Raw genomic sequence first — 21,392 nt, 5'->3', positions numbered from 1 at the left:
CTCCTCCTTCCTTCCTGGAATGGAGCCATGATACTAGAGGTACAGCATACACCTTGTGACCATGAGGATAAAAGCCACGTGATAAGATGGCTGGAGCAGGAAGGTAGATGGAGCCTGAGTCCTTAGTTATACCAATGAGCTGACATACCAGTCTTGGACTGCCTGCCCCCAAGTTCTTGTTATGGGGAGCAAGTTTTTCCTTTTACTTGTTTAAGCCACCATTTTGTGGCTTTTCATTGTATGCTGCTGAATGCAGTTATAGCTAATGGAGTCATGCAGAGTTTGAGATTTGGGGGGGGGGGCCAGAATTCAGTCATTCATTCAAGAAATGTGTATTGAGGACCTATTATGTACCAGACACCCTTCTAGGTGCTGAGAATTCAGCAGTGAATAAAACAGGCAAAAATACGTGCCCTCAAGGAGTTTACACTCTGGTGTAATCTGGAAGCCAGACCTGAGTTCTGGACTGTACATTCTCATTTGATCCAAAGGTAGCAAGGTTTGAAGTACAAACAGGTGACGGGGCTAGAGTGTGGCACATCTGTTCTCACAACCTTCCTCACCCCCCCCCCCCAACTATGTTCGTAAATCAAAATGGTCAACGTATTTCTCTAGTGTGTTCTATGAACCGAACACGGGGCTGCATTCTCTATGAGGCAGGTGTTTTATTATCATCTCCATCTCGCAGGAAGTTTAAGAAATCAGCACCCTGAGACTTCCCTGGTGGTGCAGTGGTTAAGAATCCGCCTGCCAATGCAGGGCACATGGGTTCTATCCCTGGCCCGGGAAGATCCCCCATGCCGCGGAGCAACTAAGCCCGTGAGCCACAGCTACTGAAGCCCACGAGCAAGAGAGAAGCCCGCGCAACGAGAAGCCACCGCAGTGAGAAGCCCGTGTACCGCAACGAAGAGTAGCCCCCGCTCACGGCAACTCGAGAAAGCCCTCGCGCAGCAACGAAGACCCAATGCAGCCAAAAATAAGTTAAAAAAAAAGAAATCAGCCCCAGTCACACAGCTAATAAGCGGCTGTGCTGGGATTTGAACCCAGGACTTTCTGACTTCAGAAACTCCACTGCACTCACTGCCCCCCTGGGCAAACTCGTGGCCCCTTTTCCCTACACCCCTTTTGGTCATTGTTTGACAAACCATTTCCTGATTTCCCCTTTCTCCTTGCTTTGGGCGGGGACAGTGTCTCTTGTTCGTCTGTCTAGTCCAGGCACCCTTCATTCATTCGTCCCATTTTTCAAGTGGATTTCTTTGCAATGAGTGCTAGGAATGCAAGACAAGTCACAGAACAACACACTAGGACAGGCAATTAATAGGAGTCACAGTGTACTGGGTGTTGGTATCAGAAGAGTCAACAGAAGCACAGAAAAGGGTAACCAAGTCAGATCGAGATAGTGGCGACCAGTCAGGGAGGACTTCATGGAGGAGTTCACACCTGAGCTGAGTCCCAGAGGAGAAGCAGGAGTTGAGCAGGTGAAAAAAAACAGCAGTGGGTATTTCAGACAAAGGGAGCATCACGTGGAGGGCTGAGAGAGGCGAGGTGGCAACACGTGGGGGTGACTGAGCTGTGGATGGAGAGGCAGTAGGGAGGCACGAGGCTGGGAGGCCACGCAAGGCGTTGTCAGCCAGGACAAGGAGTTTGGACTTGATTTGGTAGCCACTGGGGAGCCACCGATGGGTGGTGAGCAGGGTGGGTCCAGGTCAGATTTGTCTGGGCAACCCATAAACACTTGTTGCTGGAATGAACCCATGGAAGAAGGAATGATAACTATGGGGCTCCGTGCAGGGAGGGGACGGTTGAATGAGCTGACACCTGGATGCGGGACACCACTTCTCTCACCTCCTCCTCCATGACTCCCATGACTGGACCAGCACCATCACTCTATGGGATCTCTACGGGAGCCTCCACACCAGCCCCCCCCAAATGCTGCCCCGGCCCCTCTACAGTGTGTTCTCGAAGGCAGTCCCATGACCCTCTGGAGTCAAGTTCTCCACCACAGCGCTCTGCCCGATGCCTTTGCCACCTCAGCTACATCAACATGGAAGAAGCAACTGCCATGCTCATCCAGCCCTTCACCCTCAGTGACTCTGGCATGTGCAAAGCTGGCTTTAGCAGGAATGATGCCCCCAGAGTGTCATGGGGAACATGGGACAGGACAGATATGTGAGCGATGAACTCAGAGCAAGAACAGCGTCCTGACCCTGAAGGGCCCCCCTTTGACCTGGGCTGACGTGGAGGAAGACCTGGCATCATGCCCTGTCCCACGGCTTCACGTTGCCCCGAGGAATACCCTGCTCCCTTCACCAAAGCTTCACCAAACTCTAAGACCAAGAGAGAGGATGACCCAGGCGGGGTGTGAGACGTCCGGTCCCCCCTGCCCCCCGCCCCACGTGTGCCTCTGCCCAGGTGGTGCCCTCCCGGCAGCCTCTGTTCATGCCACCGGGATGGATGTGGACTCGGGAGCGGTGCCACCCACACGGTCCCCAATAGTGAGGGCTAGCCCTGCCCCCCACCAGCATCTGGGCTTGGCCAACAGTGACTTGAGGGATGACCTCATAGAGATCCTGACAGAAAGAGGTTATGGCTTCACTACCACAGCTGGGAGGGAACTGGTGCTTGACGTTGGGGGGACGCAGTGCTACGTCACCCTGGACCCGGAGCAGGAGACGGCCCTGCTGTGTCCTCCTCCTCCTTCCCCTAGAAGGGCCATGAGCTTCTGATGGTCAGGAGGTCGCCCCTGGCAAAGAGAGGTCCAGATGCCTGGCAGGAAACTCTCTGATCCCATCACCTTCTTCTCTTCCCCTGCTGTCCTCAGCAGGCCAGCCAAGGCCCTGCTTCAGGGCTTTTGTACAGCAGTCCCCCCTTATCCATGGGGGATATGTTTCAAAACTCCCAGTGGATGCCTGAAGCCGCAGATAGTACCAAACCCTATCTACATATGTGATGTTTTTTCCTTTATCCTATGTATACATACATACTTATGATAAAGTTTAATTTATAAGTTAGGCACGGTAAGAGATTAACAACAATAATAATAAAATAGAACAATTATAACAGTATACTGTAATAAGTTATGTGAATGTGGTCTCTCTCTGGCTCCCTCTCAAAATTTCTTATTGTACAAATTTAATGCCTTTTCCATCTTAACTAAGCATTCACTGTGCACAGTGGCCGTAACTTTTGTAATTTGAAGCATGACGGCAAAACTAGCTCGAATTTCTTTACCTTCTTCACAATTTCATGGATAGACGATTCGGTCAACCTCAGCATAGAATTTTTTATCTTTCCTTGTTAAGTCCACAACTTTCACCCTTTCACTTAAAGAAAAACTTTACTCTTCTCTTTGGCGTATCCGAATTGCCAGCATCACTACTCTTGTGCTTTGGGGCCATTATTTAGTAAAATAATGGCTGCTTGGACACAAACACTGCGACTGCTGACAGTTGTTCTGATAACCCAGCTGGTTACTGAGTGAGTAACAGGCGGGATGCACTGGACGAAGGGATGATTCTCGGCCTGGGCAGGATGGAGCCGGACCGCGCGAGGTTTCATCATGTGACTCAGAATTGTTTACTTTTGTAAATTTCCAATGAATATTTTCCGGCTGTGGTTGTGGTGGGTAACTGAAACTGACGTAAGGGAAACTGCGGATAACTGGGGACTATAGTACTTGCTGTTCCCCTGATAATCACACAAATGTCGCCTTATCCACAGCAAGGCCTTCTTTGGTCACCCTCCCGACCCTGCCCCCAGCATCACAGCCTTTTCCTTACCCTGCCTCATTGTATTCACAGTATCTATGTATATTCTCTTCCCCCTATTAGGAGACAAGTGTCTGTCCAGTCCTGAGTCCGTCCTGTCCTGAGTCCCTGGCACCTGGAATAGGGCCCAGCACACAGTAGGTGAGGTGCTCCACAAATACTTGTTGAAGGAAGATGCCTGGGCCACTGACAAAGCCTGTGTGGCCTATAACCAGGTGTTTGTCCCCCACCACCACTGCCGTGACCTCTCTGTGTCTCCAGCTCCAAGGCACTGTGTCTCCCACCAGCTGTCAGAGGGATAGTGGAAATTTCCATTAGAAACTGGAACAATAACCAAGTTCCCTGAGCTTGGCTAGAGAGGCGGAGAGGAAATTTCCATGAACCATGTCTGGCAGCCTGACAGAGTGGCCCAGGAGCCCAGGGAGGGGCCAGGGGAGGACCAATCTCATGGACCTCTAAACCTGCCCCAGCCCAGACTGGTGTGCAACATCCTTTACAGATCTGCAGATCTGGAACTCCATCTGGGCTTATCTCACACTAGGCCCAGCCTGCTGGGGCCTCGGGCGTCCTCCAACCCTGGAGCCAGAGGGACCTTTAGCCATCATCAAGTTCAATTCCTTCCTTTTCAAGATGGAGAAACTGAGGCCCAGAGGAGGGAAGCAATTTGTCCCAGGTCACACAGAAAGTTAGTGACAGACAATGGACTCAAACTCACTGCTCTGCCTGGGTTTTTGCTTCTCTTCTCTTCCACTCCTTCCCTCCCTCCTGCCTTTCCCTCCCACCATCCTCTAGCTAATCTTTCCCGAGGGCCACTTCCGGCCAGCCCAGTGCCCTGGGCCCTGAGCTCCCCACCCTGGAACCTCAGGACTTGAGGTTATGTCATTGCCACTTCCTCCTGTGAGACCTCCAGGGCTCCCTGCCCCTCCACTCTACACTCTGTCCCTGCCACCAACTTTGCCACACATTTAAAAATCCTGATGCCCTGGTTGCTCCCCATATCAATTAGATTAGAACGTCTGGGGGTGGGGTCCAGTCTTCAGTATTTTTTTAAAGATCCCTGGGTGATTCCATTGCAGCAAAGTTTGGAAGCCACGGTTTTGGCCTTGATTAATATCACCACCACCTCCTGTCCCTTGGCCCCGAGGTTGAAGATTAGCTGGTGATACAGTATATATATTTTTTCTTCCAGATCTACTTTCTGTTGCATGGGCCTGGGCCTCAAGCCAGACCTCAGCTGAGCAAACCTCTCTCCCGCCTGCTCCTGCCCTTTGCCCAACTCTGGGCTTCCAGTCTGACTAGACTGTGTCGTCTGACCTGCCTCACCAGCACCAGGTGATCATTAAATATTTGCTATTAGTGATAGCGATGACCTCAGTCCGGCCAAGAAGATCTTTGATGTGGAAGAAAGAAAATGGCTTTGGTGTCAGGCAAACCTGAATTCTAATTCTAGCCAGTTCTATTTGCTGTTTCTGGGTCTTAGTTTACTCAGCTATGAAGGGAGGTTGAGTGAGGGGTGAAAATGCCTACCTTATAGTTTGCTGTAAAGCTCAAATATACTACCTAATGTCGTGGTCCAAGCACGGGTTGGAAAAGAATTTCCAGACACAAGGCAGAATGTAAGGAAGATAGAGTTTATTAAAGTGAAAGGGTCACTGCAAGAACAGCGGGCCGAATTCCTGGTAGCCAGAGAAAGGCGATAATGAGCATGGGTTGCTTGTCTGCTTTTATAGCCAGGGAACCTGTAAGTCATCTGCTGACTGGGCAGAGTACGTATACTTTCAGTGTGCTGAGCAGGAGAAAAACAGGGCAAATGTCTTTCCTTATATGGATGGGAAAGGGACAGGGCATGCTGCTTGGGAGGGCTCTGGGACATTGCAATGGTCACATTGTGACAGAGTGATAGGAGTCCTGTAGGCCTTTGTCCCGGCAATATTGGCCCTTTGAGTTTACCTTGTTTTTTGTCCTTGGCGCACACCACACCTAATACATGTAGAGGGCCCAGCAGCTCCCCATCCAGTTCCTGTGGGAACAGGCTGCTCTTGCCCAGATGGTGGGCAACTGTGACTGTTTCTGTGGGTGGGAGAAATGGAGCCTTAGGAAGGAAGGTGGCTGTGACCCTGCCCAAGGGGCTTCCTCCCAGGGCAAGGCACCTGCAGTGGAGAGGTGCATGGGGAAGGCAGAAGTGGAGGGGTGTGGGTCATAAGCGGTCAGCTGGAGAGTGCCACCACCCTGCCTGGGATGCAGCATGAAGTCCTCGGTGGGGCTTTCTCTTGGGAACCCACAAAAGCATCCCATGAGGACAGAATCTGCATGTGGGTACCTGCCATGCCCAGAAGCACCAAAGTCCAATTGCAACCATGCCAGGCAAAGAATAACTCTCCTACTTCTATCTCTTCCTCCGAGCTGTCAGAGAGAGGAAGCTTTAGACCAAAAAGAACCTGAAGATTTTAATGGAAAACAGGACTGGACTTTTTGTGACTCAGAAAATGAGACTGCGCTTGTACACCCAAGAGGGAAAGGGTACAGGAGCATCTCGAGCAGGAACAAGGGTCTTCAGAGAAATTAAAGGGGCGCCTGCAGGAACGAACCATGGGACTGCCGGTGCCAGGCTGAGTCCAGCTTGATCAGCGACCGGCTGCCCTGGTGTTTGTATTATGAAGCCAGTCTGTGCTGGGCATTGATGGAGCTGTTGCAGATTCCTGTGCTGCCTTGGCAAGGCCCTTTATTTCTCTGAGCCTCAGTTTCTCTAGCTGTGAAATGCCTCTGTTTTTAAATGGCCCTGCCAGACTTTGCCAGTCTGTAAAAACACCTGAGGTCTCGTAGTTTTAAGCAGGAAAATTAAGTGTGTCCTAAGCCCAAAGTCTGAAACAAACTCAGGTGGGCCTCAGGAAGCCAGGCAGCAAGCTGAAAAATGATCTCCTCTGATAGTGAGGAAATAAAACAGTCTTTAAATTTGTTGTTTAGAGGTTAATTACAATGTTATTTTAAACAGTTTTATTGAGACAAAATTTACATACCATAAAATTTACCTCTGTGAAGGGTATAATTCAATGACTTTTAGTGAGTTTATAGAGGGGTACAATCATCACCACAATCTAATTTTAGGACATTCGATCATCCTAAAGAGATATCTCATGCCTATTCCCACCCCCAGCCCTGGAAACCACTAATCTATTTTCTGTCTTACAGATTTATCTTTTCTAGACATTTCATATAAATGGAATCGTGCAGTATGTGTTTTTTGCATCTGGCTTCTTTCACTGAGCATGGTGTTTCTGAGGTTCATCCATGTTGTACCGTGTATCAGTACTTCATTCATTTTTATGGCCAAGCAGTATTCAATTGTATGGATATACTACATTTTATTTATCTTTTCATCATCGATAGATGTTTGGGTTGTTTCCACTTTTGGAAAATGCTTCCTTGAACATTTTTGTATAAGTTTTTTTTTCTTCTTCTTCTTTTGGCCATGCCATGCGGCTTGCAGGATCTTAGTTCCCCGACCAGGGATTGAACCCACGCTCTCAGCAGTGAAGGTGTCAAGTCCTAACCACTGGACTGCCAGGGAATTCCCATTTGTCTTTGGAAATTCCCATTTCCATATAAGTCTTTGTGTAGACATATGTTTTCAATTCTCTTGGATAGACTCCTAGGAATGAAATTGCTGGGTCATATGATAGATAACTCTATGTGTAACTCTTTGAGGAACTGCACATTGTTTTCCAAAGTGGCTGTATCATTTTTATATTCCCATCAGCAGTGTATGAACAGTGTTCCAATTTCTTCACATCCTGACACTTGTTGTTTCCTTTCTTTTAAATTATAGCCATTCCGGTAGGCGTGAAGTGGTAACTCCTTGTGGTTTGGATTTGCATTCCTACAGTGACTAAAGATCCTAAGCATTTTCTCATGTGCTTATTCACCATTCATAAATCCTCTATGGTGAAATATCTATTCAAATACTTTGTCCATTTAAAAATTGAATTATTTATCTTTTTTATTTAGTTGTAAGAGTTCTTTGTATATCCTAGATACAAGTTCATTAGCAGATACGTGATGTTTAGGAATATTTTTCTCCAAGTCTGACTTATCTTTTTTTTAGTTAATTTATCATAAATGTAAAGGTTTATTTCTGGACTCTCAATGTTATTCCATTGACCTGTATATCTATTCTTATGCCAGTACTACAGTGTTTTGTTTATGTGGTTTGACAGTATATTTTGAAATCTATTCTTATGCCAGTACCACAGTGTTTTGGTTAAGTGGTTTGATAGTATATTTTGAAATTATGAAGTATAAATCCTCCACTTTATTCTTCTTTTTCAGAATTGTTTTGCTTATTTTGTGTCCAATGCATTTTCATATTTTAGGATCAGCTTTGGAGGCTGGATCAGGACCAGCTTGCCAATTTCTGCAAAAAAAATGTCTGCTGGGAGTTTGATAGGGATTGAAGTGAATATATAGATCAATTTGGGGAGAACTGCTATCTTAACAATACTGAATCTTCCATTCCATGAATATAGTTTGTCTCTCCATATATTTATATATTTTAAAATTTCTTTCAGCAATATTTTGTAGATTTCATTGTACAAGTCTTGCACTATTTTTATTCCTCAGTGTTTACTTCCTTTTAATGTGATTATGTGCAATGTTATTTTATTTTATTTATATTTATATTTATTTATATATTATATTGAGGTATAATTGACATCTAACATTATATTAGTTTCGAGCATACAACATAATGATTCAGTATTTGCATATATTTCAAACTGATCACCATAAGTCTACTTAACATCTTGTCACCATACATACATAGGTACAAAATTTTTTTCTTATGATGAGAACTTTTTAAGATTTATTCTCTTGGCAACTTTCAAATAGGCAATACATTATTATTAACTATAGTCACCATGCTATACATTACATCCCCATGACTTATTTATTTTATACCTGAACATTTGTACCTTTTGACCTGCTTCACCCATTTCATCCATCCCCTACCCCTCACCTCTGGCAACCACCAATCTGTCCTCTGTATCAATGAGCTCGGTTTTTTTGGTTGTTGTTGTTGTTTTAGATTCCACATAAGTGAGGTCATACAGTATGTGTCTTTCTCTGTCTGACTTATTTTACTTAGCATAACACCTCGAGGTCCATCCATGTTGTTGCAAATGGCAAGATTTCATTCTTTTTTATGGCTAAATAATATTCCATTGTATATGTGTGTGTGTGTGTGTGTGTGTGTGTGTGTGTATGCCACATTTTCTTAATCTATTCATCCATTGATAAATACTTAGGTTGTTTCCATGTGCAATGTTATTTTAATGCTGAAAGAAAAAGAGAAAGCAAGGAAAATAAAAATATCCTGAGTAGGCTTTTGATAAATGATTGAGCAAATGATTGTCTGTTCTACTGATGGGATATTCTGGGATTATTAAAAGTGGTTGTTATGTGTTTCCCCCAGAAGGATCATTCTGACCATGGAGAATGTAGAGGGTAAGGACAATACTGGATTCATCTCCCTTTTCCTGGGACTGAGCAGACAGACAGACACAGACTAGACACTCCGTGTGGTAGCCACTCATGCCGGCCACCAAATATTTGTTTCTTCTCCTGTTGTACTTCCCCACCCCTTGAAGTTAATTGTGGCCCTGTGACTTGCTTTAACCAATGAAACGGGAAAGGATGTCCTATACGTCAGCAGAAACTTTAAGATCCAGTGTGCAACATGCCATACTTTAACCTCTGCAGAGGTGGCCGGGTGCACCTCAAGGCTGCTCCATCAGCCTGGCCCTGGAATGAGGATAAGGAGTAGAGACACTGCCAATGGACATGTAGAGTAAACAAGAAATACAACCTGCTTTACACTGCTGAGATATTGTTGTTGTTACTGTGGCATAACCTAGCTCATCCTGACTAGTATATGGATACATGTTTGTTGAAAAAGATGAATGAAACTAAAGGGCAGAACATTAAATTCTGTCTTCTCTAAAATTATGAAAAACAATGTCTGAAAATGGGCTGTAAACTTAGGGAAATTAAAGTCAGCTAGAGTGTTAGAGGAGGGGATTTGGGGTGAACTGTTTCTCTTTTAAATGTGTTTTTTGGATTCCTGGACCTGATTCCAATGTCTGAGTTGGGGGCGGGGGGAACTTCCCATACAACACTGAGCAATTCTCAGACCCAGCAGGGCTTCTGAGAATTCAACTCAATTTTGACACTTTCTACCCACAGACAATGTCAGATTCCACAGGTTTAAGAGCTCAGTCCCACAAGACTAACCCCTTCCCCCACTTCAGATGCCAGTTGCAAGCTCAGGTTATCACCTGTGCTTCTGACCAACCAGCTATAGATCGGAGGTTCCAACAACCCCCTTCTTGGATCTGATTAATGTGCTAGGGTGGATCACAGAACTCAGGGAAATACTTACTGACATTTACCAGTTTATTAAAGGATATGATAAAGGATACAGATGAACAGCCAGATGAAGAGATACACAGAGTGAAAATTGAAAATTCTAAGCTTCTAATCATGGTTTGGTTTTTCTGGCTACAAGCCCCCATCCAGGAGCCATCCAGGAGCCCACCCAGAGTCACCTTAATAGAACAAAAGATGTTCCTAGTGTTCTTATCACTTAGGAATTTATGAGGGTTTTAGGGGCCCTGTGTCAGGAACAGGGTCAAAGACAAATTTTAGAACAAGAGATGCTCTTAGTGTTCTTATAACAGAGGAAATTACAAGGGTTTCAGGAGCTCGGTGCCAGAAACAGGGCCAAAGACCAAACATATATTTCTTATAATAAATCACAATATCACAATGTGTTTTAATGGATATTCAGCCTCACTCGTAATAGGAGAAATGTGAAGTAAAAGAAAACCAAGTTTCCATGTTTCGCATAGCAGGGTGGCAAAGAGCAAAAGGTTTGATAGCACACTCTGTTGGCAGGAGTGTAAATTAATCCAATGTGAAGACGCGCACTCCAGTGATATCAGAATCCCCTTTGACCTGATAATTCTGCTTCTAGGACTTCATCTTACAAAAATCCTTGCACACAGGCAAGTAATGTACCGAAGAAAACAGCTTTGGGGGACTTCCCTGGCGGTCCAGTGGTTAAGACTCCGTGCTGCTTCCACTGCAGGGCGCATGGGTTTGATCCCTGGTGGGGGAACTAAGATCCCACATGCTGTGCGGTGTGGCCAAAAAAAAAAAGAAAACAGCTTTGTCTTTTACCCCCACTGCCTGTTTAGACACTTTCTGCAGCCGTCCCTTGGTTGAAACTGAGAGCAGATTCCATGACTTCACTGGACGCTCTCAGATTTAAAAAGTTTCCAATCACTGTAAGTCACGAAACAGTTTCAGTAATTTGAAAGAGTGGAGAGTCGCAACTTCAGACCATTCAGAGATTTCCTCTCCCCCAGCCCAGGCTTGCTCCATGGGTGAAGACATCTTCTTTCCTTCTCCCCTTCCTCCCTCTTTTCTTCCCTCCCTCCATTCCCTTAATCTCTGTTGAGCACCTACTGTGTGTCAGGAACTGTTCCAGTCCTGGGGAAAGAGCGGTGGCCAGGCAGGACTGATGACCTCTGGGGTCATCGGGATGGCCGGGGTGCTGAGTGCCCAGAAGGAAAATGAGGCTGGAAAGGGTTATCAGAGGTACCTGGTAGGATGGGGGTGCCAGTGGGTGCCGGGTATCAGTTTATATAGGTGGTCAGGGAAAGCATCTCTGATAAGGTGACGTTTAAAGAGAGATGTGAAGGAAGGGGTGGGCAGAAGTTCAGCTGTTTGGAGCCAGGCCCAGTTTCATGGCCTTGGGACCTATGCAGTTACACGGGGCCCTGCGCTCAGAAGGGTCCCACGCTTGGTTTAACACTCTGCTGTTGCTATCTTGACATTCTTTTTTTTTTTTTTTTTTTAATTTTTTTTAAATTAATTAATTAATTAATTATTTTTTGGCTGTGTTGGGTCTTCGTTTCTGTGCGAGGGCTTTCTCCAGTTGCGGCAAGCGGGGGCCACTCTTCATCGCAGTGCGCGGGCCTCTCACTATCGCGGCCTCTCTTGTTGCAGAGCACAGGCTCCAGACGCGCAGGCTCAGAAGTTGTGGCTCACAGGCCCAGTTGCTCCGCGGCATGTGGGATCTTCCCAGGCCAGGGCTCGAACCCGTGTCCCCCGCATTGGCAGGCAGATTCTTAACCACTGCGCCACCAGGGAAGCCCTATCTTGACATTCTTAATTTTTGAACAAAGCCCTGCATTTTCATTTTGTACAGGACCCCAGAAATTATGTAATAGGTCCTGTCTGGGGCAAAGTGAGCTCCAGGCAGAAGGAATATCAAGTGCAAAGGTGAAGAGGTGGGAATGAGTTGGCAGCTTGAGTTTGGAGTAGGAAAGGAGCCATGGTGGCGCCATGCCTGGCTTCTCTATTTCTGCCTTTTGAGCCTGCACCCCTCCCCCCACTGCCCACAGTGGTTCTGACCCCCCTCCCCCGCGGGAGGGAGGGAGCAGGGAAGGTTATAGGGTCAGGAAGGGTGTGACTTAACTGCCCTGTCTTGAGCTAGTTTTCTCGCTCTCCAGGTTTGGCAGGGGTTTAAAGCTGACTCTTTCTTCTTGGGGATGGGGCCTCTTTCCTGGAAGTCTTGCTCTTGGTGGCCACTTCTGGAGACCTCTCTGGGCTGGATCTAAGGTCGCCCCAGGCTGACTCTCCTCTGTTGCCCAGTTCTGGTCTGGGGGCAGCACCGACCCATGACCTGAGCATGCAGGAGTGAAGTTCCTTCCCACCATTGCGTTATTTTCTGCTACTACTAATCCCTTTGGGATTCTTGGGCAAGAGTCAGATACCAGGCCACGGAGTCCCAGGGGGTGCCCTCCATCTCTCTGACTGGTCTCCCTGAAGCCCCCTCACCAGGCTTGAAGTGAGAGGAAAGCCATCCCATCCTACCCAACTCTCTCCAGAAAAAAACGCTCTCTCTAATCTCTAACTCCAGTCTCCGCATTGCCTTCACAGTAAAGCCCTCCCATCTTGGTGAGGCTCTCTGCATTCTAGCCTCTCCCTACCTTTCTAATGTCATCTGTTGTCACCAGGTCTCCTATATTTCAGGCCCAGAACCTGATTCTTTAAACTTACCCCACCACTCACACCTCTGCACCTTTGCACATGCTGTTCCCTCTGCCTGGAAAGTTCTCTCCCCTCCTCATGGCTTGGTGAACTCCTCCTCATCCTCTAAGACTCACCCCAAGTGGCAGTGAATCTCTGTAAGAAATCAGTCTCTTCTGCATTGCACTCCCAATGCACCAGGCATGGTTGAGATTGTGGTCTTGAGTCAGATTCCCTGGGTTTGAATTCCGGCTTCACTATGTGTATGAGTCAGGAATTTTGCTTCAATGATGCTGTGTAACAAACCATCTCAAAATTTGGGGGCTTACAACAAGCCTTTATTTTCCTCACCCATTGGCAAAGGGAGGGAGTAAAGAGTTGAAACAGAGTGATAGTTGGCATTTATCAAGCTGTCACTCTATGCCAGGCTCTGTGAGCACGTCACATGTATTATTTCATTTACTCCTTATGCCAACCCTATATCATGGGTATTATTAACCTGTTTTAGAGTGGAGGAGATAGATGTCCAGAGAGGTTACATAACTTGCTGGTAAGTGGTAGAACTAAGATGTGAACCCAGGCAAAATACACTCATGTGTCTCACTGCTTTGCTGCCTCCAGTGAATGGAAGCACTTGTTTTGGGGAAAAGACAAGAATGTGTTCCAGACAGCTCAGGCACCCCCATTCATCCTTTCTCTTACTCTGAGTCTGCTGAAGCCCTTCCTGATGGTCTCCCAGCTCAGAGCCTGACTTCTGAGGCCTTTGGCTCCTTAGGCCTGCCCAGGAATCCGGTCTCCCTGTTCCTTCAAGGGCTGAGACTGGCACCTGGTAGGGCAGATGGATGATGCACAGTTTACCGGATAGGTTCCCCTTTCCAGGGACTGGACTCAAAGTCTTACAGGGCTCTGGGATCCTGGAGCAGTGGAGTCACTGGGCCTCAACCAGGTGGGCTGAGCTGCAGGAGGGCAGGGAAGGGAGGTACCCTTGGCTGCCCTGGGGCTGCTCTCACCCTACCTGGGCTGGAAGGAGTTGGAGCAGAGCAGGGCAGGGAATGAAGTGTCCTAGCCCCATAGCTTCATTCTTTGATACCAGTACTGTGTAGCAGATAAGAACTGGCCTTTGATTAAGGCCTGACACTAGCCAGCTGGGTGACATTGGACAAGTAGGATCCTCCTGAGCCTGTTTCCTCATCCACAAACAGAGATAATGACAGAACCCTATTATGGCATACAGTGTACCTAATGGACTTTGCACATGGCAAGTGCTCCATGACGGATCACTGTTCTTACTTTTATTATTTTTGTCATTCAGCTCTCAAATATCCACAACCAAGTTTCATGGTTAAGTGGCTTTTCTCCCCCAAGCACACCTCCAGGTTCATTTCCCAGAGCCTGGATACATTGGGAGCTCCATGACCTGGAGTATGTCATTTCTCTTCACTCGGCTTCAGGTTTTCTATCCATAAAATGGGGACCAACACACTCAACATGCAGGAATGCATGAGGCCAAGTGAGATTTTTTTTTGCAGTTAAAAAATATATATATTTATTTTATTTATTTAGGCTGCACTGGGTCTTAGTTGCTGCACGCGGGATCTTCCTTGTGGCGTGTGGGCTTCTTAGCTGCGGCATGCAGACTCACTTGTGGCATGCATGTGGGATTTAGTTCCCTGACCAGGGATCGAACCCAGGCTCCCTGCATTGGGAGTGCAGAATCTGACCCACTGGACCACCAGCGAAGTCCCAAATGAGATAATTTAACAGTCCTGTGTCCCTTTGCTGAGCCTCAGTTTTCCAATTTGTAAATGGGTTAATAGCGTTATCTGGATCAAAGGAGGTAGTCATGGCAACTGTTTAGCACATGGCTCTGCACACGGCAAGAGCTTAATAAACTACAGCTTTAAAAACAAGTCTAGGGCTTCCCTGGTGGCGCAGCGGTTGAGAATCTGCCTGCCAATGCAGGGGACACGGGTTCGAGCCCTGGTCTGGGAGGATCCCACATGCCGCGGAGCAACTAAGCCCATGAGCCCCAACTACTGAGCCTGCGCGTCTGGAGCCTGTGCTCCGCAACATGAGAGGTCGCGACAGTGAGAGGCCCGCGCACTGCGATGAAGAGTGGCCCCCGCTCGCCGCAACTAGAGAAAGCCCTCGCACAGAAACAAAAGACTCAACACAGCCAAAAATAAATAAATAAATAAATAAGTCTTTAAAAAAAAAAAAATTAAATGTTAAAAAAAACAAAACAAAACAAAACAAGTCTAGGACAGAGCAGGTGTTTCAAAAATGGAAGCTGAATCCAAGACACCTTTCAAGTTTTTATTCACTATGATAGGATATATTTCATCACGTAGAATATAATCTCCATATTGTCCTTACTTGTTTTCATTTCCTAGAGCCTACCTGTTCTAAATGATTGGATTTTCTATGTCACTTTTCCTAAGCATAAGGGTAATGGGGATTTAAGTAATTCTTGTATGTTTGTCTGAACATGTTGAAGTAAAGACCTGTTTCATCCTATTACATTATGATTATATACATTTTGTTATAATATAATAAAGAAATGTATGTTCCTCTAGTACACTGCAGTTGACAAACAACCTTCATATCCACTGTTTTATTTACTTCTCCTAACACCTCTGTCAGGTTGGTGTTATTATCTCCATCTTACAGGTAAAAAAACTCAGGCCCAGACAGCAGAAGCAAGAAGAACTATAATTCTGCAACCTGTGGAAGGAAAACCACATTCACAGAAAGACCGACAAAATGAAAAGGCAGAGGACTTTGTACCAGATGAAGGAAAAAGATAAAACCCCAGAAAAACAACTAAATGAAGTAGAGATAGGCAAACTTCCAGAAAAAGAATTCAGAATAATGATAGTGAAGATGATCCAGGACCTCGGAAAAAGAATGGAGGCAAATATCAAGAAGATGCAAGAAATGTTTAACAAAGACCTAGAAGAATTAAAGAACAAACAAACAGAGATGAACAATATAATAACTGAAATGACAAATACACTAGAAGGAAACAGTAGCAGAATAACTGAGGCAGAAGACAGATAAGTGACCTGGAAGACAGAATGGTGGAATTCACTGCCGTGGAACAGAATAAAGAAAAAAGAATGAAAAGAAATGAAGACAGCCTAAGAGACCTCTGGGACAACATTAAACACACCAACATTCACATTATAGGGGTCCCAGAAGGAGAAGAGAGAGAGAAGGGACCCGAGAAAATATTTGAAGAGATTATAGTCGAAAACTTCCCTAACATGGGAAAGGAAATAGCCACCCAAGTCCAGGAAGTGCAGAGAGTCCCAGGCAGGATAAACCCAAGGAGAAACACGCCGAGACACATAGTAATCAAACTGACAAAATTAAAGACAAAGAAAAATTATTGAAAGCAACAGGGAAAAATGACAACATACAAGGAACCTCCCAAAAGGTTAACAGCTGATTTCTCAGCAGAAACTCTACAAGCCAGAAGGGAGTGGCACAATATATTTAAAGTGATGAAAGGGCAGAACCTACAACCAAGATTACTCTACCTGGCAAGGATCTCATTCAGATTCAATGGAGAAATCAAAAGATTTACAGACAAGCAAAAGCTAAGAGAATTCGGCACCACCAAACCAGCTCTACAACAAATGCTGAAGGAACTTCTCTAAGTGGGAAACACAAGAGAAGAAAAGGACCTACAAAAACAAACCCAAAACAATTAAGAAAATGGTACTAGGAACATACATATCGATAATTACCTTAAACGTGAATGGATTAAATGCTCCAACCAAAAGACACAGGCTTGCTGAATGGATACAAAAACAAGACCCATATATATGCTGTCTACAAGAGACCCATTTCAGACCTAGGGACACATACAGACTGAAAGTGAGGGGATGGAAAAAGATATTCCATGCAAATGGATATCAAAAGAAAGCTGGAGTAGCAATACTCATATCACATAAAATAGACTTTAAAATAAAGAATGTTACAAGAGACAAGGAAGGACATTACATAATGATCAAGGGATCAATCCAAGCAGAAGATATAACAATTATAAATATATATGCACCCAACATAGGCGCACCTCAATACATAAGGCAACTGCTAACATCTATAAAAGAGGAAATCGACAGTAACACAATAATAGTGGGGGACATTAACACCTCACTTACACCAATGGACAGATCATCCAGACAGGAAATTAATAAGGAAACACAAGCTTTAAATGACACAATAGACCAGATAGATTTAATTGATATTTATAGAACATTCCATCCAAAAACAGCAGATTACACTTTCTTCTTAAGTGTGCACAGAAAATTCTCCAGGATAGATCACATCTTGGGTCACAAATCAAGCCTCGGTAAATTTAAGAAAATTGAAATCATATCAAGCATCTTTTCTGACCACAACACTATGAGATTAGAAATCAATTACAGGGAAAAAAACCATGAAAAACACAAACACATGGAGGCTAAACAATACGTTACTAAATAAGCAAGAGATCACTGAAGAAATCAAAGAGGAAATCAAAAAATACCTAGAGACAAATTACAATGAAAACACGATGATCCAAAACCTATGGGATGTAGCAAAAGCAGTTCTAAGAGGGAAGTTTATAGCAATACAAGCCTACCTAAGAAACAAGAAAAATCTCTAATAAACAATCTAACCTTACACCTAAAGGAAGTAGAGAAAGAAGAACAAACAAAACCCAAAGTTAGTAGAAGGAAAGAAATCATAAAGATCAGAGCAGAAATAAATGAAATAGAAACAAAGAAAACAATAGCAAAGATCAATAAAACTAAAAGCTGGTTCTTTGAGAAGATAAACAAAATTGATAAACCTTCAGCCAGACTCATCAAGAAAAAGAGGGAGAGGACTCAAATCAATAAAATTAGAAATGAAAAAGGAGAAGTTATAACGGACACTGCAGAAATACAAAGCATCCTAAGAGACTACTACAAGCAACTCTATGCCAACAAAATGGACCACCTGGAAGAAATGGACAAATTCTTAGAAAGGTATAACCTTCCAAGACTGAACCAGGAAGAAACAGAAAATATGAACAGACCAATCACAAGTAATGAAATTGAAACTGTGATTAAAAATCTTCCAACAAACAAAAGTCCAGGACCAGATGGCTTCACAAGTGAATTCTATCAAACATTTAGAGAAGAGCTAACACCCATCCTTCTCAAACTCTTCCAAAAAATTGCAGAGGAAGGAACACTCCCAAACTCATTCTATGAGGCCACCAACGCCCTGATACCAAAACCAGACGAAGATACTACAAAAAAAGAAAATTACAGACCGATAACACTCATGAATATAGATGCCAAAAATCCTCAACAAAATACTAGCAAACAGAATCCAACAACACATTAAAAGGATCATACACCATGATCAAGTGGGATTTATCCCAGGGATGCAAGGATTTTTCAATATACACAAATCAATCAATCTGATATACCATATTAACAAATTGAAGAATAAAAACCATATGATCCTCTCAATAGATGCAGAAAAAGCTTTTGACAAAATTCAACACGCATTTATGAGAAAAACTCTCCAGAAAGTGGGCATAGAGGGAAACTACCTCAACATAATAAAGGCCATATATGACCAACGCACAGCAAACATCATTCTCAATGGTGAAAAACTGAAAGCATTTCCTATAAGATCAGGAACAAGACTAGGATGTCCACTCTCACCACTATTATTCAACATAGTTTTGGAAGTCCTAACCACGGCAATCAGAGAAGAAAAAGAAAGAAAAGGAATACAAATTGGAAAAGAAGAAGTAAAACTGTCACTGTTTGCAGATGACGTGATACTATACATAGTGAATCCTAAAGATGCCACCAGAAAATTGCTAGAGCTAATCAATGAATTTGGTAAAGTTGCAGGATACAAAATTAATGCTCAGAAATCTCTTGCATTCTTATACACTAACAACAAAAGATCAGAAAGAGAAATTAAGGAAACAATCCCATTCACCACTGCAACAAAAAGAATAAAATACCTAGGAATAAACCTACCTAAGGAGGTAAAAGACCTGTACTCAGAAAACTATAAGACACTGATGAAAGAAATCAAAGATGATACAAACAGATGGAGAGATATAACATGTTCTTGGATTGAAGAATCAATATTGTGAAAATGACTATACTACCCAAAGCAATCTACAGATTCAATGCAATCCCTATCAAATTACCAATGGCATTTTTTACAGAACTAGACAAAAAAATCTTAAAATTTGTATGGAGACACAAAAGGTCCCAAATAGCCAAAGCAGTCTTGAGGGAAAAAAATGGAGCTGGAGGAATCAGACTCCCTGACTTCAGACTATACAACAAAGCTACAGTAATCAAGACAATATGGTACTGGCACAAAACAGAAATATAGATCAATGGAACAGGATAGAAAGCCCAGAGATAAACCCACGCACCTATGGTCAACTAACCTATGACAAAGGAGGCAAGGATATACAACAGAGAAAAGAGAGTCTCTTCAATAAGTGGTGCTGGGAAAACTGGACAGGTACATGTAAAAGAACGCTACCTAACACCATACACAAAAATAAACTCAAAATGGATTAGAGACCTAAATGTAAGACTGGACACTATAAAACTCTTAGAGGAAAACATAGGAAGAACACTCTTGGACATAAATCACAGCAAGATCTTTTTTGACCCACCTCCTAGAGTAATGGAAATAAAAACAAAAATAAACAAATGGGACCTAATGAAACTTAAAAGCTTTTGGAAAGCAAAGGAAACTACAAACAAGACGAAAAGACAACCCTCAGAATGGGAGAAAATATTTGCAAACGAATCAGCGGACAAAGGATTAATCTCCAAAATATAAAAACAGCTCATGCAGCTCAATATTAAAAAAACAAACAATCCAATCCAAAAATGGGCAGAAGACCTAAATAGACATTTCTCCAAAGAAGACTTACAGATAGCCAAGAAGCACATGAAAAGCTGCTCAACGTCATTAATTATTAGAGAAATGCAAATCAAAACTACAATGAGGTATCACCTCACACCAGTTAGAATGGCCATCATCAGAAAATCTACAAACAACAAATGCTGGAGAGGGTGTGGAGAAAAGGGAACCCTCTTGCACTGTTGGTGGGAATGTAAATTGATACAGCCACTATGGAGAATATGGAGGTTCCTTAAAAAACTGAAAATAGAATTACCATATGACCCAGCAACCCCACTACTGGGCATATACCCAGAGAAAACCATAATTCAAAAAGACACATGCACCCCAAAGTTCATTGCAGCACTATTTACAATAGCCAAGTCATGGAAGCAATCTAAATGCCCACTGACAGACGAATGGATACAGAAGATGTGGTACATATATACAATGGAATATTACTCAGCCACAAAAAGGAACGAAATTGGGTCATTTGTAGAGACGTGGATGAATCTAGAGACTGTCATACAGAGTGAAGTAAGTCAGAAAGAGAAAAACAAATATCGTATATTAATGCATATATGTGGAACCTAGAAAAATGGTACAGATGAACTGGTTTGCAGGGCCAAAATAGAGACACAGATGTAGAGAACAAACGTATGGACACCAAGGGGGGAAAGTGGCGGGGGTGGTGGTGTGATGAATTGGGAGATTGGGATTGACATATACACACTAATATGTATAAAATAGATAGCTAATAAGAACCTGCTGTACAAAAAAATAAATAAAATTAAATTAAAAAATAAAAAATAAAATAACATAAAAATAAAAAATAAAAAGGAAAAAAACCCCAAAACTGAGGCCCAGAGAGAACAATGAGGAGCCTTGCCCAAAGTCACATGGTGAGTTGGGGTAACACCACCAGGACTTGGATCCTGTCATCAGGCCTGTGCCCCACAGCTGTCTCTCTGAACGGGCTCAGAGCTCCCTGAGGGCAAAGGGGCGTCCCTCCTAGACTGTCTTCTCTCAGCGGTCCATCCATCAGGCTGATGCTTCCAAGAAGGGTTGGGGTGTCTCCCCACTCTGCCTGGTCCAGGTCTTTGCACACCTGAGGAGCTGACAAGCCCTGCCATTGTTGGTCCAATATTTACTGAGGGCCTACTATGTGCAGGGATTCCTCACCCTTCAGGTGCTCCCACTCCTGCGGGGAGATGTTACACTAGGAGCAGAAAGGTGTTTCAATATTAGTCCTAACTATGTGCCTTGGGCTGGGCATATCAGGCGAAGCTGCCCAAAGAAAGGGCTTTCGGTGGGAACTTGAATAAGTTAGGGGAGCAGAGGTGGGGTGGAGCTCCCCAGGCAGAGAGATGAAGATGGGGAAGGTCAGGTGTGTCCCGACCAGAAGCATTCTAGAGAGGTGGGCTGTGTGGGTTTAAGTGGCTTCAGGGTTGGGCCGCACGCTCTCGCTGGGAAACTCGGGTGCTCCTGCTACAACTTGCCCCCGGGTGCTCCTGCTACAACTTGCCCCCTCCCTCTCAGGTCAGCCAGTTCCAGATTCCGAAGCTCGTGGCTCGAGGCGGCCGGAAGTGGAAACCGCTCAGCTGG

Source organism: Balaenoptera ricei, chromosome 1 (assembly GCF_028023285.1).
Source record: "Balaenoptera ricei isolate mBalRic1 chromosome 1, mBalRic1.hap2, whole genome shotgun sequence".
NCBI lineage: Eukaryota > Metazoa > Chordata > Mammalia > Artiodactyla > Balaenopteridae > Balaenoptera > Balaenoptera ricei.
This window is presented reverse-complemented; position numbering follows the sequence as displayed.